Source organism: Triturus cristatus, chromosome 1_1, assembly GCF_964204655.1.
Source record: "Triturus cristatus chromosome 1_1, aTriCri1.1, whole genome shotgun sequence".
NCBI lineage: Eukaryota > Metazoa > Chordata > Amphibia > Caudata > Salamandridae > Triturus > Triturus cristatus.
Window position 1 is genome coordinate 302247930 of NC_140579.1, and position 24142 is coordinate 302272071.

Consider the following 24142-nt stretch of genomic DNA (forward strand, 5'->3'; position numbering starts at 1 on the left):
CTTTTAACATCGGGGAATACTGAGTTGCACGCCTCAAGCCTGCCTCACGTGTCTAGTTTGCTGCATCCATCGTCGGCAGATTTAGGTCGCAATTTAGTGTCAAATCAATTTCACACAAAGCTAGACATTCAGGCTGTTCACTTGTGTGTGTTTATTTTCCACGGTTTGGGACATGGTCGGCAAGTTTTCAGATAGGTTCATTTCTGTTTTTTCATTGGGTATCACTTGAAAATTGGTCATATTCTGCCAGTAATAAAATATATACAATGAAATGCATGTAGTTGACTGTTTCATAATGACTAATTATGCATTTTCCATCTATTAGATAGCTCTGACTGCCAATTCTTCTCTAATCTTTAGGTATTGCCTTAAGCAATGTGCTTCAAAAGCGGATTTGTCATGAACATTTTGTCCACATTTGTTAGCCGTGTTTGATGTAGAGCAGGCACGTTTCACTACCCATCTTTTAATTTCTTTCAGTTCTTCAGCACACCCGTCTCTCCCTTCAAGTGTGCAATGGAAAAGATTGAGAGCTTCATGCATCCGGTTTCTGGCATCAGTTGACTCACATCTAACAAGAAGGTCCTGTTTACTGAACGTTCCTGAAAGTCCTGCAGCATTCTTTGTAGGAATGAAGAACAACTAGAACTGGGAGAAACTTCCGTACTGAACGCAGTGTCTGCACAGACACTCATCATGGGTGCCGGCAGCAGCGACAGCGTTTCACCTCGTTATCTTCTGGGACAACAGAGTTCATGTGTTTGTTGACCACTATCAGTTTGAGCCAGCTGTTTAATCTCAAGGTCTTTGCAGTATATTTTATGTATGTAATGTGATAGAAAAGACAAGTCGACCTAATAAATCCAGTCATTTTTTTCAGATTTGAAATGTCTTCCTTTATTGGAAACATTTAGATCAGCAAGAGGGTTTTGCTTTTCTAGATGGTGTATCTCATGGAAAGATTTTGGTCCTACAACTCTTTAAGCGCTGAATGAACTTAAAACACTTCTTCTATACATTAAAAAGGGCTTTGTAGCTCTTCTCTAACTGCAGTGGGTGCAGCTGATGGTATCCCTTGTATGATATGCTTATGGATTTTAGGGTGTGTGTGCTATGCATGACTGATATTTTTTACGTTTTCAGCCAGAATGCACAAACTATTTGATGATTGAGTCCAAACATGCAAAATAACTCGAGCCACAAACCACAGAAGGAAACAAATAGTTGGTTTGGAGTCATATCAGTTTCTTGTCTTTAGGTCCGGACATTAACTCGTAAATGGTGTAGGCTAATCTTCATTGCATTTTCTGTTTGTTTGGCAATGCAAAGAAAACGGAAATTATTTAATAAATAAGATGTAGGATATTGACACTGTTATTCACCCACTCCCTTTTTAGGGCGTGCCCCATCTCCACTATCTCGAGAGAGAGAGAGAGAGAGAGAGAGAGAGAGAATAAGGTGTCTTAATTTACATTGTGCATAACCGGTACTAAATAATTGTTGTTGACAAACTTTTATCTCGTTTTTTTCACCCTTGCTAATTTTTCATCTTTACTGTGCATCATGAGAGCCTTCTCCACTTCACAGTCCATCCACTGATTGACTCTAAGCTAAATCTAAATGTCTTAAAGAGATGCATTGGATAGAAGAAACAAAAATATTGCCTTAAGTTGCAGTATCTTCATGCAAATGCATGTTGTTAGTTTTGAAGTGTCGTTGGTCGTTATTGCCCTGTTTATCCTTACCCATTTTTACAAAAACCATACCACCTTCTATTTTGCAGCACCGGATGTTTTGACGTTCCCACATGCATCTCACCTACTGCAGAAGCACGAGGACTGATAGGCGGCTCGGTGGAGACTGAGAGCATTGCATCGGAGGCACATGGACTGAAAGGCTACTGTGGGGGAGGAGAACCGGACGGGGGCCTCATGGATAATCAGTGGCGGTTAGAGGGAAGAAGCGCAAAGTTAGCAGACCGAGAACCACAAAGAGGTGTGCTAACAGAAGAATTAGAAAAAGACGTTTACATAGGGCGGAAATTAAAATTAATACTTTTAGGGACATTCTGAGAGTTGGAAAACGAAGAACCTATATACAGATCAAGGAATCGAAAGGTGAAGTAGATAGGATGAGTGTAGACTGAGGGTGTGGGAAAGAAAGGAGTATAGTGGTTAATTCCAAAAGAGTCTTGTACAAAATAGGGCAGACAGTCCAATTAAGATGTTGCAAGACCCCACTGTCCCTACAGTACTATTTCTGGAAATGATTGGAAAAGGAGGTGCTGGGTAAGCTGCAATCCTTTTCAAGATTACTTCACACACTGCACCATAACACCTGAGAGTTTGGTGGTCCAGACATCCACCAGTGGAATCAACCCTTGCGCCTTTCCTACCACGACGCTTGATTAGGTCAAAATGAGTGGACACGTTCCGAAAGCTGGTAGTTATCTTTTAGAATCGTTCCAGGCTGGCGTCCGTTCAGGATATAGCACATAATTGATTATCTGTTGTTACTTGATGACTGATGTACATTAGTTGAGGACTGCTGTGTTGAGACCCTGACTTTACTAGATCTGTCTGTGGTCTTCCGCACCATAAATCATACCTTCCTGGTAGACCGAGAGAGGTGGGCATTGCCAGTTAAAATTATTGCTCTTAGATACATTTCAACCTTCCATCATGCCCCCACTTAATGCAAGCGTTATAAGGTTAGCTGAAATGTTCCTTAAGAATGAATATTTTCTCCATCTCTTCTAATTCTATACTTGTGTTTCTTTGCTAAACTCCTTCAATTTGTAGGGGCAATATTTCACATGAATGCTAATGACACACAGCTAGTTTTGGGCTTGGCTAAATAACGAATGGACGATGGGATGGTGGGTGACAAAGCAACCTAACTGAATGTATGACTTTGACTGGGTGGTGAATGCTCAAGAAATTCTTAAAAGTAAATCCTATAAAACTGTACACCTTTTAACAGCAAGGATTGCGATATCTGGTAAGGGAATCTAACCCCATATGATGGGTTTGCCCCCAAACATTGTACAATGTGTATAGAACTTGGGAATCCATCTTGATGCTTATTTCACCCTTGAAACACAGTTACTGAAGGGACCAAAGTCCTGTTTCTCTGAGATGAGAATGCTAAAAACCTGCTTATTTTCTTTTAGCTAAATTGGTATGTTCCAGTGGGAAATGGGCTAATTAGATCACGTCTGAACTATGGTAATTCCATCTATCTGCAAACACTAGCTAAACACCTTCATCAACTAAAATTAGTAAAAAATGCAGTGACCCATGTAAAACAAGCATTGGCATAGCCAATAGGTCTCGCCTTTGGGACCTTGTAAGTATTTAGTTATGCAGCACAATATCCTTACTGCAACAACATTAACTGTTGCATGGCTAAACACTTATAAGGTCCCAAAGGCGAGACCTATTGGCTATGCCAATGCTTGTTTCATTCTGTCAAGAAAATTTTCTTCAAATTGTTTTCCATTGTGCAAGGGATATCACCCCCTAAAACAACAGGATTGAGACAGTCGCAACAGATGTCTGTGACTGATCCCCAGAAGGTGTGCATGTGCTGAATACGTTCTTCACACAACGCAAAGGCCTGGGACAGCTGTACCCAGAAAAACACCAGGGCTACCTGCGCGCATCAGTTAAAGCTCCACATGTCAAAACACCAGAAGTTTATGCACTGGTCCTGCTCCAGGGATGCCCCACTAGACACCAGGGATGTGTTTTGTTTTATTTGGGAAGCGACCCCTCGGGCAAGGGTCGCTTCCTAGGCGGGCAAATTAATTAGAAAACTTTTCTGCCCCCCCTGGGGGCAGATCGGTCGTCTTTCCGCCCGTTTCTGTCCCCAGGGGGGGGCAGAAAAGCCCACTAGACACCAGGGATGTGTTTTGTTTTATTTGGGAAGCGACCCCTTGGGCAAGGGTCGCTTCCTAGGCGGGCAAATTAATGAGAAGACTTTTCTGCCCCCCCTGGGGGCAGATCGGTCGTATTTCTGCCCGTTTCTGCCCCCAGGGGGGGCAGAAAAGCCCACTAGACACCAGGGATGTGTTTTGTTTAATTTGGGAAGTGACCCCTTGGGCAAGGGTCGCTTCCTAGGCGGCCAAAATGATTAGAAGACTTTTCTGACCCCCCTGGGGGCAGATCGGTCGTCTTTCTGCCCGTTTCTGCCCCCAGGGGGGACAGAAAAGCCCACTAGACACCAGGGATGTGTTTTGTTTTATTTGGGAAGCGACCCCTTGGGCAAGGGTCGCTTCCTAGGCGGCCAAAATAATTAGAAGACTTTTCTGCCCCCCCTGGGGGCAGATCGGTCGTCTTTCTGCCCGTTTCTGCCCCCAGGGGGGGGGGCAGAAATGCCCACTAGACACCAGGGATGTCTTTTTCTTTATGTAGGAAGCGACCCCTTGGGCAAGGGTCGCTTCCTTTGGGGCATAAATAATGGGAAGACTTTTCTTCCCCCCGTGGGGGCAGATCGGTCGTCTTTCTGTCCGTTTCTGCTCCTGGGGGGGGCAGAAAAGCCCACTAGACACCAGGGATGTATTTTTCTGCATGAGGAAGCGACCCCTTGGCAAAAACTGTTTGCATTTGTGCTCGATGTGTATTTTGTTGTCTTGTGAGTAATTTTCATTTTTTTTCTTCTTTCTAGTTGGATATCGTTGGTTTTTGCTGTGTCACTGCAAAGTAGGTTCCGGTGAGTGTAGCGGTCTCTTGTAATTGAATTCTATAGTTTTTGAGTACATTGATCATTGTGATAAAGGTACACATTTCTTTACTTACTTGGTTTGCACATTGTTGGTTGTTGTTGACTTGTTTGTGCAGTCTTCAATCTTAGTAAGTATAATGGCTAGCCGCAGGATTACTGCTCAGCAGGTTGTTGGTTTGCTGTTTGAGTCTTCCTCTGATATTGGTTCAGAGACTGACTCTGCATCTGAGGGAGAGGAGGCAGGGGACGATTCTGGCAGTGAGTTGTCTCTCCGTATGGAGTCATCGGATTATGAAGATACTCTTAGTGCGGATGAAGTGCCTGTGTTAGAGGAGGAGACTGATGTGCCGATAGTGCGGCAAGAGGCATCTGGGCTGCAGCCTGGGACTGCAAGGCTTCCCGTTGGTGTAGTGCGGCAAGAGGCTTCTGGGCTGCAGGCTGGGGCTGCAAGGCTTCCCGTTGAAAGTGATGACCTTTGGGTTGCCCCTGGCATGGTGCAGCCGGCATTGCCAGAGTTTACTGGTGTTCCAGGGTCTAGAGTGAATACTGAAAACTTTTTGCCGGTAAATTGTTTTCAGTTGTTTATGGACGATGTGTTTTTGGCAGAGATTGTTGAGCAGACTAATTTGTATGCCGAACAGTTTTTGAGGGACAACAGTGCCAGTCTTAAGCCACACTCTAGAGCTACCCGGTGGACTCCCACAAATGTTGAAGAGATGAAGAAGTTCTTGGGTTTAACTTTTTTGATGGGCTTGCTAAGGAAGCCATCAATGTCTTCATATTGGTCTAGCAGTCCCTTGATGGCAACGTCTATTTTTCCGGCAGTCATGAGTCGTGACAGGTATTTGCTTCTGCTTCGGATGATGCATTTTGTTGATAATTGTTTAGCGTTGCCACGAGATCACCCTGACTGTGACCATCTTTTTAAGATTAGGCCTGTCCTTGATCACTTTGTTGATCGATTTTCTGAGATTTATGCCCCTGGGAAAAAAATTGCAGTGGATGAGTCTTTGGTGTTGTTCAAGGGCCGCTTGGTTTTTAGGCAATACATTCCTAGTAAGAGGGCACGCTATGGAATAAAGCTGTATATGCTGTGTGACAGTAGGACTGGATATGTCTCTAATTTCAGGGTGTACACCGGTAAGGAATCTAGGTTTAAGCTCCCTGGTTGTCCGTCCACTTTTGGAGTGACTGAGAAAATTGTTTGGGAACTTGGAAGAGGATTTTTTAACAAAGGCCACCATTTATATGTAGATAACTTCTACACTGGTGTGCGGTTGTTCAAGGAATTGGCCAAAGTAGACACTCTTGCTTGTGGCACAATCCGCTCTAACCGTAAAGGTTTCCCGAAAGAACTTGTTTGTCAAAAGCTTGTGCGGGGACAGTGCAGTGCGTTGCGTTGCCAGGAGCTTCTTGCTGTGAAGTTTACAGACAGGAGAGATGTCTACATGCTGACTACCATCCATGATGAAAGCACTGCACCTGTGACTGTTTGGGGTCAGGTCGCTGAAGCGCGCAAACCTGTGTGCATTTTAGACTATAATAGGCACATGGGTGGTGTTGACAGAGTAGATCAGAGGTTGGAACCTTACACTGCTCTTCGTAAGGCTTACATTTGGTACAAGAAGTTGGCTATCCATCTTTTCCACTTGGCAATGTTTAATGCTTTTGTTGTGTTCCAGGATTCTTGCCCTGAGTCAAAGATGACTTTTGCTAAGTTTCAGGAGTCTGTAATAGGCAGCCTTGTTGTAGTGGAACAGGCAAGTGTTCCTAGAGTTGGAGTGGTGGAGGATGTTACTAGATTGAAAGAACGCCACTTTCCAGATCACATTCCTCCCACACCCGCAAAAGATTTTCCCAGTAGGAGATGTAGAGTCTGTTGGCGAAGAGGTTCGCGGAAGGAGAGTCGTATGTACTGCCCCGACTGTCCTTCTCATCCTGCACTGTGTCTCCCTGCTTGTTTCAGAGCGTACCACACGCGAAAGAATTTTTGGGAGCATTCATGAGTGGTAAAGTGAACTGCCTGGTCTGTATTCTTTGGATAATTTGATTCTGTTTCAAGGTTGGTGTTAGTGCAATGTATTTAGTTGCTGATTTTCTGTTAGAAGATTTGTATCTATTTGCAATTTGTTTGTGTTTTTATTTTTTTCTAAAAAAATCCTAAATGTGATGGCGGTGTTTGTAGGCTTGCGCTTGGCTGTTGGTGTGTGTGGACTGGCACTTGGTTGGTGGTGTGCGTGGAATGGTGCTTGGCTGGCGGTGTTCGTGGACTGGCGGTGTGCATGGACTGGCGGTGTGCGTGGACTGGTGCGTGGCTGGTGGTGTGCGTGGACTGGAGCTTGGCTGGCGGTGTGCGTGGAATGGTGCTTGGCTGGCGGTGTGCGTGGAATGGTACTTGGCTGGCGGTGTGCGTGGACTGGTGGTGTGTGCGGACTGGTGTTTGGCTGGTGGTGTCCGTGGACTGGAGCTTGGCTGGTGGTGTGCGTGGACTGGAGCTTGGCTGGCGGTGTGCGTGGAATGGTGCTTGGCTGGCGGTGTGCGTGGACTGGTGCTTGGCTGGCAGTGTGCGTGGACTGGTACTTGGCTGGCGGTGTGTGTGGACTGGCGATTGGCTGGCGGTGTGCCTGGACTGGCGCTTGGCTAGCGGTGTGCGTGGACTGGTGTTTGGCTAGCGGTGTGCATGGACTGGCGCTCTGCAAGCGGTGTGTGTGGACTGGTGCTCTGCTGGCTGTGTGTGAGTAGTGACTTTCTGCTGGTCACTACACACACTGCTAGCTGAGTGCCACTCCACGCAATCCATCAGCCTGTGTAGTTGCGTGTCTGGATTGTGGGCGTGTGAAAGTGATGGGCCCTTGAATGGCGCTGTGTGCTGGTGTGAGTTTTGTTATGTGATGGGCCCGCGACTGGCGGTGTGAATGGTTTTGTATGTCTCGCACGTATGAAAGGTGTATGAATGGCCTGTAAAGAGGTTGGTGCCTTGTCGTGGCTTTACAGCTCACGAGCTGTGAGTCAATGGTTCAGTTTCTTGCCCTTTCAATTATTACCAGTGCATTTCATTTTTTTGAAATCACTTGCTAATAAAATTGTATCTACTGAACCATCACTCACCCTCGTGCCAAATCCAACCAGTATGTGTGAGTGCTTGCGGATTAGAAGGCTGAGGAGAAATATTTGTATTTCTGAAGCAGGGTGTACCTTGTCCCTTTTTGGTGAATTTTGTAATGTGTTGTTTTTGTACCTGGTGGTGCGAATGGTCTTGTTTGTATCACGTATGAAAGGTGTCTGAATGGCCTGTAAAGTGGTTGGTGCCTTGACGTGGCTTTACAGCTCACGAGCTGCGAGCCATTGGTTTGGTTTTTTGTGAATTTAATTATTGACAGTGCATTTCATTTTTGTGAAATCTCTTGTTAATAAAATTTAATACACTGAACCATGACTCGCCCTCGTGCCAAATCCAACCAGTATGTGTGTGTGTTTGAGGAATAGATGGTTGTGCAGGAATCTTTGTTTTTAGTTTCTCTGCCAAGGTTCACTTTCCATGTAAGAATAACCCACCAACTGTAGATATTGTAGAAAACCCATGGGAGTTCATGGTGATGTCTCTCTTGTGAATTTAAAAAGTTTTTTTTATCCCCAATGTCCTGCAAACCTCAAAATGTCTGCCACATTTTCTTTGCAATATTATTCCAAAATTCTCACGCTGTAGGAACAATAGTTAATCTGGTTTTGCAAGGGGGGTCACTTTGGTTTTTGGCCCGGCGCTCGGCGGCCATCTAGGGAAACCTACCAAACCCACACATTTCTGAAAACTAGACACCCGGAGGCTTCCAGGGAGGTATAGCTTGCGTGGATCCCCCAACATTTCCTTACCCAGAATCCCCTGCAAACCTCAATTTTAGCTGAAAGAAAATCACTTTTTTCACACATTTTGGGGTGAGAAAGTTGTGGCATCACTGGGCTCACACAAATTTACCACCACCCAGCGTTCCCCCAGGTCTCCCGGTAAAAATGGTGCCTCACTTGTGTGGGAGGCCCAAGTACCCGCGGCCGGCAAGGGCCCAAAACTTAGTGAGGCGGCATCAAAATGGCCTATCGCAAAACCACCTGGTTTTGCAAGGGTGGTCACTTTGGTTTTTGACCTGGCGCTCGGCGGCCAACTAGGGAAACCTACCAAACCCACACATTTCTGAAAACTAGACACCCGGCAGCTTCCAGGGAGGTATGGCTTGCGTGGATCCCCCAACGTTTCCTTACCCAGAATCCCCTGCAAACCTCAATTTTAGCTGAAAAAATCACTTTTTTCACACATTTTGGGGTGGGAAAGTTGTGGCATCACTGGGCTCACACAAATTTACCACCACCCAGCGTTCCCCCAGGTCTCCCGGTAAAAATGGTGCCTCACTTGTGTGGGAGGCCCAAGTACCCGCGGCAGGCAAGGGCCCAAAACGTAGTGAGGCGACATCAAAATGGCCTATCGCAAAACCACCTGGTTTTGCAAGGGGTGTCACTTTGGTTTTTGACCCGGTGCTCGGCGGCCATCTAGGGAAACCTACCAAACCCACACATTTCTGAAAACTAGACACCCGGCGGCTTCCAGGGAGGTATAGCTTGCGTGGATCCCCCAACATTTTCTTACCCAGAATCCCCTGCAAACCTCAATTTTAGCTGAAAAAATCACTTTTTTCACACATTTTGGGGTGGGAAAGTTGTGGCATCACTGGGCTCACACAAATTTACCACCACCCAGCGTTCCCCCAGGTCTCCCGGTAAAAATGGTGCCTTACTTGTGTGGGAGGCCCAAGTACCTGCAGCCGGCAAGGGCCCAAAACGTAGTGAGGCGGCATCTAAATGGCCTATCGCAAAACCACCTGGTTTTGCAAGGGTGGTCACTTTGGTTTTTGACCTGGCGCTCGGCGGCCATCTAGGGAAATCTACCAAACCCACACATTTCTGAAAACTAGACACCCGGAGGCTTCCAGGGAGGTATGGCTTGCGGGGATCCCCCAACGTTTCCTTACCCAGAATCCCCTGCAAACCTCAATTTTAGCTGAAAAAATCACTTTTTTCACACATTTTGGGGTGGGAAAGTTGTGGCATCACTGGGCTCACACAAATTTACCACCACCCAGCATTCCCCCAGGTCTCCCGGTAAAAATGGTGCCTCACTTGTGTGGGAGGCCCAAGTACCCGCGGCAGGCAAGGGACCAAAACGTAGTGAGGCGGCATCAAAATGGCCTATCGCAAAACCACCTGGTTTTGCAAGGGTGGTCACTTTGGTTTTTGACCCGGTGCTTGGCGGCCATCTAGGGAAACCTACCAAACCCACACATTTCTGAAAACTAGACACCCGGCGGCTTCCAGGGAGGTATGGCTTGCGTGGATCCCCCAACGTTTCCTTACCCAGAATCCCCTGCAAACCTCAATTTTAGCTGAAAAAATCACTTTTTTCACACATTTTGGGGTGGGAAAGTTGTGGCATCACCGGGTTCACACAAATTTACCACCACCCAGCGTTCCCCCAGGTCTCCCGGTAAAAATGGTGCCTCACTTGTGTGGGAGGCCCAAGTACCCGCGGCAGGCAAGGGCCCAAAACGTAGTGATGCGACATCAAAATTGCCTATCCCAAATGTCGCCTCACTACGTTTTGGGCCCGAGCACCAGGTCAAAAACCAAAGTGACCCCCCTTGCAAAACCAGGTGGTTTTGCGATAGGCCATTTTGATGTCGCCTCACTACGTTTTGGGCCCTTGCCTGCCGCGGGTACTTGGGCCTCTCACACAAGTGAGGCACCATTTTTACCGGGAGACCTGGGGGAACGCTGGGTGGTGGTAAATTTGTGTGAGCCCGGTGATGCCACAACTTTCCCACCCCAAAATGTGTGAAAAAAGTGATTTTTTCAGCTAAAATTGAGGTTTGCAGGGGATTCTGGGTAAGAAAATGTTGGGGGATCCACGCAAGCTATACCTCCCTGGAAGCCGCCGGGTGTCTAGTTTTCAGAAATGTGTGGGTTTGGTAGGTTTCCCTAGATGGCCGCCGAGCACCGGGTCAAAAACCAAAGTGACCCCCCTTGCAAAACCAGGTGGTTTTGAGATAGGCCATTTTGATGTCGCCTCACTACGTTTTGGGCCCTTGCCTGCCGTGGGTACTTGGGCCTCCCACACAAGTGAGGCACCATTTTTACCGGGAGACCTGGGGGAACGCTGGGTGGTGGTAAATTTGTGTGAGCCCGGTGATGCCACAACTTTCCCACCCCAAAATGTGTGAAAAAAGTGATCTTTTCAGCTAAAATTGAGGTTTGCAGGGGATTCTGGGTAAGGAAACGTTGGGGGATCCGCGCAAGCCATACCTCCCTGGAAGCCTCCGGGTGTCTAGTTTTCAGAAATGTGTGGGTTTGGTAGGTTTCCCTAGATGGCTGCCGAGCACCGTGTCAAAAACCAAAGTGACCCCCCTTGCAAAACCAGGTGGTTTTGCGATAGGCCATTTTGATGTCGCCTCACTAAGTTTTGGGCCCTTGCCTGCCGCGGGTACTTGGGCCTCCCACACAAGTGAGGCACCATTTTTACCGGGAGACCTGGGGGAACGCTGGGTGGTGGTAAATTTGTTTGAGCCCGGTGATGCCACAACTTTCCCACCCCAAAATGTGTGAAAAAAGTGATTTTTTCAGCTAAAATTGAGGTTTGCAGGGGATTCTGGGTAAGGAAACGTTGGGGGATCCACGCAAGCCGTACCTCCCTGGAAGCCTCGGGGTGTCTAGTTTTCAGAAATGTGTGGGTTTGGTAGGTTTCCCTAGATGGCCGCCGAGCACCGGGTCAAAAACCAAAGTGACCCCCCTTGCAAAACCAGGTGGTTTTGCGATAGGCCATTTTGATGTCGCCTCACTACGTTTTGGGCCCTTGCCTGCCGCGGGTACTTGGGCCTCTCACACAAGTGAGGCACCATTTTTACCGGGAGACCTGGGGGAACGCTGGGTGGTGGTAAATTTGTGTGAGCCCGGTGATGCCACAACTTTCCCACCCCAAAATGTGTGAAAAAAGTGATTTTTTCAGCTAAAATTGAGGTTTGCAGGGGATTCTGGGTAAGGAAACATTGGGGGATCCACGCAAGCCATACCTCCCTGGAAGCCTCCGGGTGTCTAGTTTTCAGAAATGTGTGGGTTTGGTAGGTTTCCCTAGATGGCCGCCGAGCACCGGGTCAAAAACCAAAGTGACCCCCCTTGCAAAACCAGGTGGTTTTGCGATAGGCCATTTTGAAGTCGCCTCACTACGTTTTGGGCCCTTGCCTGCCGCGGGTACTTGGGCCTCCCACACAAGTGAGGCACCATTTTTACCGGGAGACCTGGGGGAACGCTGGGTGGTGGTAAATTTGTGTGAGCCCGGTGATGCCACAACTTTCCCACCCCAAAATGTGTGAAAAAAGTGATTTTTTCAGCTAAAATTGAGGTTTGCAGGGGATTCTGGGTAAGGAAACGTTGGGGGATCCACGCAAGCCATACCTCCCTGGAAGCCTCCAGGTGTCTAGTTTTCAGAAATGTGTGGGTTTGGTAGGTTTCCCTAGATGGCCGCCGAGCACCGGGTCAAAAACCAAAGTGACCCCCCTTGCAAAACCAGGTGGTTTTGCGATAGGCCATTTTGATGTCGCCTCACTACGTTTTGGGCCCTTGCCTGCCGCGGGTACTTGGGCCTCCCACACAAGTGAGGCACCATTTTTACCGGGAGATGTGGGTGAACGCTGGGTGGTGGTAAATTTGTGTGAGCCCGGTGATGCCACAACTTTCCCACCCCAAAATGTGAGAAAAAAGTGATTTTTTCAGCTAAAATTGAGGTTTGCAGGGGATTCTGGGTAAGGAAACATTGGGGGATCCACGCAAGCCATACCTCCCTGGAAGCCGCCGGGTATCTAGTTTTCAGAAATGTGTGGGTTTGGTAGGTTTCCCTAAGTGCCGGCAGGGCTAGGGTTCAAAATCCACAGCTAGTCACTTTGCCAAAAAAAGGCTTATTTTTCACTGCAAAACCACGTTGCGTTTTGCGCCGTTTCCTGTTGTGGGCACTAGGCCGACCCGCACAAGTGAGGTACCATTTTTCTCGTAGGACTTTGGGGAACGTGGGGTGGGTGGAAATTTGTGGATCCACGCAGATTCCAGAACTTTCCATCACAGAAATGTGGGGAAAATGTGTTTTTTTCGTCAATTGTTTACGTTTGCAAGGGATTCTGGGTAACAGACCATGGTGGGAGGCAGTCAAGTCACCCCATCCTGGCTTTCCCTGGGTGTCTAGTTTTCAAAAATGTATAGGTTTGCTAGGTTTCCCTAGGTGCCGGCAGGGCTAGGGTTCAAAAACTACAGCTAGTCACTTTGCCAAAAAAGGGTCATTTTTCACTGCAAAATTGAGGTGTGACCACGTTGCGTTTTGCGCCGTTTCCTGTCGCGGGCACTAGGCCGACCCGCACAAGTGAGGTACCATTTTTCTCGTAGGACTTTGGGGAACGCGGGGTGGGTGGAAATTTGTGGATCCACGCAGATTCCAGAACTTTCCAACCCAGAAATGTGGGGAAAATGTGTTTTTTTTGTCATTTTTTTACGTTTGCAAGGGATTCTGGGTAACAGACCATGGTGGGAGGCAGTCAAGTCACCCCATCCTGGATTCCCCTGGGTGTCTAGTTTTTAAAAATGTATAGGTTTGCTAGGTTTCCCTAGGTGCCGGCAGGGCTAGAGTTAAAAAACTACAGCTAGTCACTTTGCCAAAAAAGGGTCATTTTTCACTGCAAAATTGAGGTGTGACCACGTTGCGTTTTGCGCCGTTTCCTGTTGCGGGCACTAGGCCGACCCGCACAAGTGAGGTACCATTTTTCTCGTAGGACTTTGGGGAACGTGGGGTGGGTGGAAATTTGTGGATCCACGCAGATTCCAGAACTTTCCATCACAGAAATGTGGGGAAAATGTGTTTTTTTCGTCAATTGTTTACGTTTGCAAGGGATTCTGGGTAACAGACCATGGTGGGAGGCAGTCAAGTCACCCCATCCTGGCTTTCCCTGGGTGTCTAGTTTTCAAAAATGTATAGGTTTGCTAGGTTTCCCTAGGTGCCGGCAGGGCTAGGGTTCAAAAACTACAGCTAGACTCTTCGCAAAAAAAGTGTACATTTTCAGTGTGAAAATGTGGTGCGTTCACCTTAGGTTTTGAGCCACTTCCTGTCGTGGGCACTATGCCTACCCACACAAGTGAGGTACCATTTTTATCGGGAGACTTAGGGTAGTTCAGATTTGTAAAGCAACTGTTATTACCTATTGATTTTTGATGCATTTCTCCCTTCCAAATGAAAGACATTGTGTAAAAAAAAAGTCATTTTGAAAAATGACCAATAATTTTCATGCAAGTATGAGTATTCCCAATTTCGAAAATGTGCAAATATGCACTGTTTCTAAACTCTGTAATTTGTTCCCATTTCAGAAATACATAGGTGTCTTTCATACCGATTTTTCCATGTATACATTTTCCCACAATAATTGCTATATACCCGGAACAAAAAAAAAAAACATTACAAAATGCTGCTCAATTTTTTACTCTGGGTTCGTTGGGCTCTTGGTGAACCTACAAGTCCTATATATCCCCACAACCAGGAAGGTCCACCGGATGTAACGGTACATTGCTTTCAAAGAGATGTCATAATTCGAAGAAGTTACAGGTGAAAACGTTGACTCAAAAGGTTGCTTTTTTCAACAAATTTTTAATTTTTCCTATATTTACCTGTAAGTTTCTATAAAGAAACCTTGATGGATCTACACAAATGACCCCTTGCTGAATTCAGAACTTTGTCTACTTTTCAAAAATGTATAGCTTTCCAGGATCCATTATTGCTTTTCTACCCATTTCTACCATTATCTGGAAGGAGGTTCAAAGCACAAAAAATAGCAAAAATAGGGTATGTCCCAGAAAAATGTCAAAACTGTGTAAAAAATGTTGGATTTCTGACAAAAAACTGTCATTCCCTAAAAGCTGGAGAAATTGTGATTTCAGCCCCACAAACCCTTTTTTGATATCATTTGCACAGAAAAACCCAGACGCTTTCATTTGCAGCCACTTTTCCCCATTTTTCACAAAAAAAACAAAATTTTGCTGTATTTTGGCTAATTTCTGGGACCCCTCTAGGAGAATCCACAAACCCTGGGTACCTTTAGAATCCCCATGATGTTGGAAGAAAAGGACGCAAATTTGGCGTGGATACCTAATGTGGTCAAAAAGTTACAGGGGCCTAAGCGCGCACTAATCCAAATAGCCCAAAACAGGCTTAGCACAGGAGGGGAAAAGGCCTAGCAGCGAAGGGGTTAATCAACACAGTGTTGACAATTCCTTCTTTTTCCAATCCTTGCCGGAGAATGTCATGTGACCCTGTGTCGAAAGCCGCCAGTAAGTCTAACAAAATTATGATGGTATTTGTCCCCAAGTCCAGGCGGTTTTTGATAAACTCTGTCACTTCTAGAAGTGGCTTCTCTGTGCTAAATCCAGATCTAAACCCAGATTGCGTGGGATGAAGCACGGCGACATCCCATCAGGTACTTGTTTTTTGTGAAGCCATGCTGCATATCTTTGGCCAGTTTCCTGCTCACTAAGAAGCACCTTTGGACCCCAGGGATCCAACTCGGCTTACCACTGGCGTGTTCGCCGCCTGTGCCGCCTGAGCCCCTTGAGCTTTTTTTGGGTTCTGTGCTGGCAGCAAAATCTGCAATCCTTTGTGTTGTCCAACTCCGAGCCAGCGTTATCTCGATCGAGGCCATATCCTGATCTCTTTGTGCTTCAACTCCTGCTGAGCTCATCTGACTCAAACACAGTCCCCCTGCTATCGCGCACAGACATTACACCAGCTTTTTGGCATGAACTCTGACCAGAGCCAGCTTTATGGAGACTACAGTATTGTGGGTAGGGAAGGATTTATACCATTGTATGATGATAAAATCGGTTATATGGAGCTAAAGGATGTCAGTAGACTGGACACCTTGACTGATAACGGACTGGTTTTACCACTAGGGCCACAGAGGATAGCACTTTATTTGCAACAGTAGTAAGGAGGTCTGCCTCTCAGCTGTTTTTGATTGGCTGGCCGCGAACCAGTTGAAATGTATTGCAGGAAAGACAGAGCTACTCTTTTTCGGCAATTATGCTGAGACTCCTCTGCAGGTCTTCTGACCAGCGCACACTCCCGCCCCTTCGGCGAACAACCTGGTGGTGAAAAACCTGGGTTTTAAATTGGATATGTGTACACAAAAGGAAGCTACCCTGAGTGAAAGAAGACCAAAGTTAAAAGGTGTTAAGTGGAGTACCTGGCATCTCATAAAAAGATAAGGACTGTCCTCACACACCACCTGGTGTAATGCATCATCCTCAGCAGTCCTCACTCTCTAAAAACTTGGTTTGATGGAGAGCAGGCCTACACCTGGAGACAGGGAGGCACTTTTAAATCTAAGTGTGGGCCTGTGACAGTAAGTGATAGTTAAAAATCAGTGTAATTACCAAAATAGTTTTATTCAAATGGCAACTACTAGATATTAAAATGGAAGCGGTGAAGAAGGGGAATTAGTACTCCATCACCGTAATGGTGTAGGCCGTCGACATGTTTTTGCCCTTATGGCCCAAAGGGTCAGCGGCATTCATCAGGCTGAAAGAAATATGGGCTCCTATCTTACCAAAACCTTTGGTACAAGATTACCACTGGGTAGGTGGACCTGTGTCCCACTCTACCTAAGAAGGTTTCTTGAATCCTTTAAAAAAGAAATTGAGATGGCCCAGGAGCGGAAATAATGAGAGGAATTCGGTCAAAGACAATATAGTGAAAATTGCTCTACATGCAATGGTATCCATATAGTGGCTATTGTGTGAAACACGTGTCACTGCACACGTGAGACACACTTGGTATGTCATTTACATAGTTGTGAGACCGGTTCACAGTCTTACCCCGTTGGTGCTTGCTACACACCCCATGGGAAGAGGGTGAAGTAGAGACCCCTGTAGTCACACTCTAGGAAAAAAGAAAAATGGAATTCCCGTTTAAAGGGAAGCATACCGGAGGGGGTGCTCTGGTTTCACATAATTATGCATTCACACTACCCCTCACACGCTTACTACATCAAGGTACGTCTCTCTCCATAGTCCTAGCTGTGTTCACTCCTCTTTCCAGTTGAATAACCAGCTGCTATTCCGTGCCCAAGTTAATGCAGTAGTAGGCACCTGTTTTCCTCTGCTGCGTCTTCTGCGGAAATTTCTATTCTTTCTGCCTTTACTGTGCCCCTTGGCAGATTCAGTTCCCGGTGCAGTAAAAGGTGGATGCCCTGGTATTGTTGGAGTTAATATTGCTGCTCCCTGCGGGTGGGAGCAATAATTAGATCTGTTAACCTGCCTGCATCACTGCGGTCAGGGAAACAAATCTAAAGTCTGCTGCAGTGAGTGGGAGCCTTTTGGAAGCTCCCACTGGTTTGGGTGTAGCCTCAGTGTTTGCTCCAGCTTGGTTGGAGAATAAAAAATGCCACGCCAGAGAGCCAACACAGGTTTCTGTCCTTGGGAGGGCACTCCAGGGCCTAGCTGCTGAGCTGGCCCTGGTGATTATGTCCTCTTGGCCATTAATGGATCTGGGAGGGGGGCCGAATCTGCCAGCCTTTAAAGGAATCGGCCGCAGGAGTGGACTCCTCAGGCCTCTAGAGGTATGTGGAGGGGAGCTGTGCGGCCCTCTCCCCATAAATATTAAGATCATCCCCAGGGGTGGGCCCCATCCCCATTTTTGGCCCCAGGTGTGGGCTCCAAGGGGCCCTTTCATGCTCTGGAAGTGGGGCTATGCAGCACCCCTTCCCACTTTCTATATTTTTGGCCCCGGGGTCCGCTCCCTATAAATAATATTGGCCCGTGGTTGGGCACCACCTTTGATAAGAACACCAGCTTGAAAATAATGCTTGTCCTTATGATGAGTAAATACGACCTACCCGCAATTTTTGTTTTGGCCATGTTTTTCCCTTATTGTTCCCTGGAGGGACTTCCTCTGAGTCTCCACCTCCTCCCCCACCCCCCACCCCCCCATCGGGCTTAGGGGTCAGTGTATCCCTAGCCTGCCCCTATATACCTTTAAAAAAAAAAAATGAACAACTCCAGGGCAGGGGATTAAGTCCCAGAGCCCTGTAATGGCTGCCAAAAATATTATTCTCATGTTGCTGGCAGCCAATCAGAGCTCTCGCTCTCGTGGGAATTCCAACATGCAGAACTGCTGACTCTGCTCTTTCTCTTCGGTGGGGAACAGATCTAACCAAGGCTCTCCCCACTGCTGGAAGAGACCTTGCACCACATCCGAGTGAAGACGCCATTCTTGATCCATCATGCACCGGTGGCTGAGTTTGTCCGCCCTGGCATTCAGAGAGACTGCCAGGTGTTGAATCACCAGGGATTAGCCTGATGTTCCAACCATGTCTAAAGGTGAAGAGCCTCTTGACATAGGATCCACGACCTCACCCCTCCCTGTTTGTTTCAGTACCACATGGTGGTGGTGTTGTCTGTAAACACCTGCACTACTCTTCCCTTGACACAATGAAGGAATGCCTTCAGTGCAAGATGGATCACTCGGAGCTCCAAAAAGTTGATGTGGAGACTGGACTCCGCAGAAGACCAAAGACCCCTGATCTCCCCTCTCCCAGGTGACCGCCTCAACCCAGAAGTGACGCATCTGTCACTACTGTCAACTCAGGTTGGGGAAGGGAGAGGGATCTGCCACTGACCCATCTTCTTCTCAAGATGGTCCAGTTTTTTGGATTCCCTATCAGGTGTTGCAGTAGGGAATGTGCCTTTTGACATGGAGGCTTGGACCACCAACCTCTCAGGGGTGGGGTGTTGGGAAAGGAAAGTGATGTCGCCAGTAGCCGGCCGGTGGCGTCGGGCATTCATCCTATCCACAGGCGCCCCTGTGCTGGGCCTAGACCCGGTGTCCAGAAGGATGTCCGTTAGGGCTTCATTGAACGGCAGCAGGGGCTCCGAAGAGCTCGCTGCCGGTTGAAGCACCTGTCAGAAGGTTAGTCCTGATTGCCACCTTAGGTAGCTCGTGGTTGAGAGCCTTGGCCGCTCTATGCTACACAACTGGATAAGAATCTCCCTCCTCCGTAGCCATGGTGGGAGGAGACAACATGCCAAGGTCTGGGGAGGTATCGAGACCACTTGCTTCCCCCAACTCCTCTATCCAGTCCGGGTCATACTTCAACTGGTCAGTTAAAGGGTCACCAGACCCCTTCCAGTCCTCTTCACTCTTCTCTGTTTGCCAATCTGGCCTAAACACACCAGGGTTGAACAGGGGAACAAAAGTACTCGTCTGCGCCAGGTCTGGCGTCGGTCGGCACCGGTCCGGCTCCATATTCACATCAGTGTGGAGGCCAGGGTCGACGCCGGCTGGGGACACAACCGGAGTTGGCAGCGGCCAAGGTGCCGGTAGATTCTGTGCCTGGGGAGGTGTTATGAGGTCGACCGGCGCCGATCTGGATCCAGGCCTGGATCCATGGGGACCCTGCGGTGCCGAGGCTGGAGCCACCAGCATCAAAGGCCTAGGGCCCCCAGGCAAGTCCGTGGGGCCCAAAGGCGCCCCAGCGGAGTCGGACTGCCCAAAGATGGCATGCATCACTTTGTAAAAAGCTCGAAGTTGGGCAGGGGTCGCTTCGGGTCCCGGGAAGGGAGGGAAACTCGGAGACGACCCTTAGGGCTCCACACGTGGAGCCGTGGGAGGGGCACTCGCTGCTTTACTCGCCACGCCGGCCGACTGACGGGGAGAGGTCGCAGAGCAATGATGCTTCTTCGACTTCTTCTTGTGCTTCGACTTATCTGAGGAGTGCAAAGACATCGAGAAAGAGTGGTTGTGGTGGCTCCGCAACCTGTCCCTCGACATCCTGCATGACCGGGAGCTCAAACAGCGTGAAGCAGAGGCCTCGAGAAGATTTCGGGACCACTCCCACAAAGACTTCGGATTCATGGTCCGACAGTCGGAACACGACTTGTGGTTGTGTTCCACGCAGCACAGGCACACGTAGTGCGGATCCGTTACCGGCATCAGCTTTCGGCAGGAACCGCAAGCCTTTAAACCAGGCATCCCTCGTGCACCAGGAGTCGGTGACCACGATGCCAAGTTTCGACGTGCAGGGCTACTGCTGACGAAAAATTCTCCGGATCCAGATTGACGCCTGGGGGTAATTCTACGGTAAGGAATCTATAACTAATTGTCTCTTTCAGATAGAGAATCCAAGAAGCTGGGCCACCTCAGGAAGATGTTTTCTTCCGCAAGCTTAGTGCCGTGGTCGGTGAATATATCATGCCTCTTGGACCGTTATACCCATACAGTGTGGGATACAGTTGCGCAAGTGCTGCCACAGTGCCCGGAGGACGCCCGGGCTGATCTCACCTGCACAGTGGCAGAGGGTAGAGATGCAGCTAAATTCACCATCAGATGTGGGCTGGATACCGCCGACTCGCTGGGCAGAATGGTTTCCACATCAGTAGCCCTGAGGAGCTACCCCTGGTTGAGTACGTCGTTTTTTTCTGGGGATGTCTAATCCACCTTACTGGACATGCCTTTTGATGGCCGTCGCATTTTCGGTGACAAGGCAGACTCTGTGCTCAAGCATTTCAAGGATTCCTGGGCTACTGCCAAACACTTGGAGTTCACGGCAACCTCTCCCCCAAGCAGTCTCTTTTCTTCGCTACGGAAGGGGTGCCCACCACGTTCGACCCAGGCTAGCTACCGGTTCACGCAAGCTGCCCAGCCTGTGCGTGGTCGCGGACGTGGGACCCAGCGACGTGGGTTTGGGGTTCGGGTGGGCCAGTCCACCCATAACCCCCTGGCAGCAGCCTCCAAGCCTTCCTAGTCCAACCTTTCAGGGCCACCAGAGGCCAGTGGGCGGCAGGATTCGCCATCACCTCCCCTACTGGCAAAACATCACGTAGGACAGGTGGGTTTTGCAGATAGTTTGAAGGGGCTACTCCCTCTCCTTTGAGACTACATCTCCCTCCATGCCACTATCCTAAAGTAGCATGTCGGAGGATCACTTGGCCCTTCCCTGCCAGGAAGTTGCAGTTCTCTTGGCCAAGGGAGCTATCAAAAGGGTCCCTGTGCCAGAAGTAGGTTGTGGTTGCTATTCCCACTACTTTCTGGTCCCCAAAAAGGCCAAAGACCTGAGTCCTATCTTAGACCTCAGGGCCCTCAACCGCTTCCTCCAGAAGGAGAAGTTGAAGATGATCACGTTGGCTCAGGTTCTGTCTGCCCTCGACCCTGGAGACTGGATAGTAGCGGTGGACTTGCAGGACACATATTTCCATATCCCCGTCCTGCCAGCCCTCAGGCGTTACCTGCCGTTCACGGCAATTCACAAGCATTTTCAGTTTACCGTACTCCCCTCTGGCCTTACCAGCGCCCCTTGGGTGTTTACGAAAGTGATGGTCGCAGCTCATCTGCGCCGATCAGGGGTTCCAGTCTTCCCCTATTCTGCTGGTGGATCGTGCCATGTGGCATATGCAGGCTCTGCAGTAGGACCTGAAGTTCCAGTGGGCGCAGCATCAGGGGAATCTTTCAGATGTCGTCCAGATCTCAGAGGGGACGGAACGTCAATTGCAGTGGTGGCTAATGAACCAGGATTGGGTCAGCGGCAGATCCCTCTCCGTTCCCCAACCGGACTATGCAGTGGTGACGGATGCATCACTTCTGGGATGGGGCGGCCACATGGGAGAGGCGGAGATTAGAGGCCTCTGGTCTCCGGCAGAGTCTAGGCTCCCTATCATACCTTCTGGAGCTTCGTGTGATTCGTCTTGCACTGAAAGCATTCCTTCCCTCTGTCCGGGCAAGAGTGGTGCAGGTGCTCATGGACAACACCACCGCCATGTGTTACTGCAACAAACAGGGCGGGGTGGGGTCATGGACCCTATGTCAAGAGGCTCTCCGTCTCTGGACATGGTTGGAACATCAGGGCATATTCCTGGTGGTTCTACACCTGGCGGGTACACTGAACGCCAGGGTGGACGAACTCAGCCGCAGATGCATGATGGATCACGAATGGCATCTTCACTCGGAAGTAATGCAAGGTCTCTTTCAGCAGTGGGGAGAGCCTTGGTTAGATCCATTTGCCACCGAAGAGAACGCGCAATGTCAACAATTCTGCTTGTTGGAATTTCCAAGGTGGCACTCGCTGGGCAACACTTTTCGTCGCGAGTGGAGTTGTGGTCTTCTATACGCCTTTCTGCCTATAAAACTTCTGCCCAGAGTGCTGAAGAAGATCAAGTGTGACCGGGCCCAAGTCATTCTTGTGGCTCCGGATTGGGCATGAAGAGTCTGGTATCCCGAGCTGTTACACATGGCCATCGATCCTCCGATCCGACTGCCTCTTCTGTCGCATCAGCAGGGGACGGTCCTCCAACCGAACCTGTCCAGTCTCCACCTCCTTGTGTGGAGATTGAGCGGCAACGGTTGACGGCTTTTGACCTTCCTCCTGAGGTCTGTGATGTTATCTTGGCAGCTAAGACAGTATATGCCTGCAGATAGAACAAATTTGTGGCATTGTGCGCAGCAAAGGCTGTGGATCCCCTTTCTGCCCCTCTTTCTGAGCTTCTCTTGTTCCTCCTGTCTTTGGCCCAGCAGGGCTCTGCTCTGGGCACTCTAAAGGGCTACCTCTCGGCCATTTCAGCCTTTCTTAGGCTCCCTGATCAGCCTTCTCTTTTCAAGTCCCCTGTTGTACATCGCTTTCTCAAGGGTATTGTTCATCCTTTTCCTCCTCCCCCTTCGTAATGCCTCAGTGGAATCAAAAGCAGATGGGTCACAGAAGACTGCACCACCAGAACTAGTCACTAGCAATATGCGATATTGCCCACCTCAAACGATTTGCTGCTTGTAGATCGCAAATATACACTTGACAATTGGTTTGGAAGAGAGGCAATATAACAGCAAGAGTAATCAAATATACAGTAATATATCAACAAAGAACATTTCGCATATCAGTGTTTTCTGGTCTTTTATTTTCTTGTTGCACTTCATATAAAAACAGCCAGCCAACACGTTTCGCCCAAACATGGGCTTCTTCAGGGCAAGATAATGTAAACAAACAGCGTGTCTTCTGGCATGTGAGTCAGAGGACGACTTGACGCGAAATCTAAAGCACAATGATGTAGCTCGAGGTAGAGCAAAATTCAGCAGGTATGTATACTGATGGTTTTATTTGATGTCGGTATTAGCCGCATCGGAAGAAATAGGAGCCGTGTCCGTAGTCGGCGTCCTAGAGCCAGCGCGATACACAAGGGTTTTACATTATCTTGCCCTGAAGAAGCCCTTGCTGTTATATTGCCTCTCATCCAAACCAATTGTCAAATGTCTCAGTGGGACTTGAACTTCTTACATACCTTATATGCGCTCCCTTTGAGCAGCTTCATAACTGTCCTCTCAGACTTCTTACTTTAAAGACTGCCTTTGTGGTAGCCGTCTGCTCACAGGGTGAGTGAGCTCCAAGCTCTTTCTTCAAAGCCTCCTTTTCTGGCTGTTCATTCGGGTAAGGTCGTCCTCAGAACCAGACCTTCCTTTCTTCCCAAGGTGGTGACTTCTTTCCACAATGATCAAACCATCACTTTGCCCACCTTTTTTCCGCATTCTTCTAAGGAGGAAGAGAGGCTCCACCGTCTGGATGCAAAATGTGCGCTTTCCTTTTATTTGCATCGCACCAAGCAATTCCGGGTGGATGACCAGCTCTTTGTTGGCTACGTGGGTGCTAAAAAACGGTCGGGCCGAGCCTCCAGTGGGACTGTGCGCCCATTCCACCAGGGCGACGGCAGCTACCACTGCTTTGGGATGGGCAGTTCCCCTCAATGACATCTGTCAGGTAGCTACGTGGGCATCTCTGCACACTTTCACCAAATACTACAGCCTGGACAGCCAAGTCCGGAGAGACAGCTTCTTTGGTTGTTCTGTTCTCCAGGACTTTCTGTGTGAACTTGGTTCACAGACCCAGCTCCCTGGTTGGTATTGCTGGGGTATATATTCTACAGTAAGGAATCTATAACTAATTGCTTCTTTCAGATGAACAAGTTAATTTCGGTAACAATATATCTCTAAGCGACATAGATTATTTATAGATTCCTTACCGCCCCGCCCATCCTCCCCGTTCTGCTCACTTCTAGGGTCAGGGAATCTCTTTCAGGGCCTTAGTATTGTGCACTAGTGGTCAGTATCTTGCATGGCTCTGCGCTTCTGGCGTGGAAGGTCGTGTAAAAGAACTGACGTCAGCGCGTGAGGGCGGCGTCTAAGTAGCTACCGCAATGTCATCCCGGCGACCATGACACTAACGACGAACACGGAACTGACCGACGCCACCTTTCGACGCGCAGGGGTACTGCTGACGAAAAATTCTCAGGATCCAGTCTGAAGCTTGGGGGTAATTCT

General features: G+C 48.5%; 1 long non-coding RNA gene across 3 annotated transcripts in view; it reads left to right on the forward strand.

Moving 5' to 3' along the window:
- Positions 1 to 881, forward strand: part of LOC146870156 (uncharacterized) — a 282985-nt gene extending 282104 nt beyond the window's left edge. For all 3 annotated transcript variants that reach the window (XR_014959106.1, XR_014959100.1, XR_014959094.1), the window contains exon 3: positions 481 to 881. This is a non-coding gene — a long non-coding RNA (uncharacterized LOC146870156). The remainder of the gene's footprint in view (positions 1 to 480) is intronic.
- Positions 882 to 24142: the final 23261 nt, after the last annotated feature.